Genomic DNA, 438 nt, shown 5'->3' on the forward strand with positions numbered 1-438 from the left:
GCAGAGGGCGCGGGTCCGAGCCGGGCGCTCGCGCATGCTCCGTGGCGGCGCAGCGAGCCCTGATAGGGCCGGCGCGCGGCGGGCTCAGCGGAGCTCCAGTGGCGCAATCGGTTAGCGCGCGGTACTTATACGGCGGTACGTCAGAGCGATGCCGAGGTTGTGAGTTCGAGCCTCACCTGGAGCATTCCCCTTTTGGGTGCTCCGCGCCCTGTTTTAGCCCTTTGCCCGAAGGGAACCAGTCTTTTAGTCTCCCTTCCCTCCTTGTAACTGATTTGCTCCGGGATCCGCGCGGCCGCGGCGGGAAGCGGCTCTTTACCGGTCTCCGAGCCCCCTGGAACCTGCTCGACCCAGATCCCCCTCTGCTTCCTCCTGCTGCTACTCCGAGGCGCCCCTGCAACTTAGTCCCACACCGGGGACGCGCGGCGGGGGCCTGGCGGG

The 438-nt window shown here is 67.8% G+C and overlaps 1 non-coding gene across 1 annotated transcript; it reads left to right on the plus strand.

Moving 5' to 3' along the window:
• The first annotated feature begins 92 nt into the window (after window positions 1-92).
• Window positions 93-184, plus strand: Trnai-uau. Its single transcript is given in 2 exon segments — window positions 93-130; window positions 149-184. It is a non-coding gene; the product is annotated as a tRNA-Ile (tRNA).
• Window positions 185-438: the final 254 nt, after the last annotated feature.

This window comes from Chinchilla lanigera, unplaced genomic scaffold (genome assembly GCF_000276665.1).
Source record: "Chinchilla lanigera isolate Chin_1 unplaced genomic scaffold, ChiLan1.0 scaffold00040, whole genome shotgun sequence".
Lineage (NCBI taxonomy): Eukaryota > Metazoa > Chordata > Mammalia > Rodentia > Chinchillidae > Chinchilla > Chinchilla lanigera.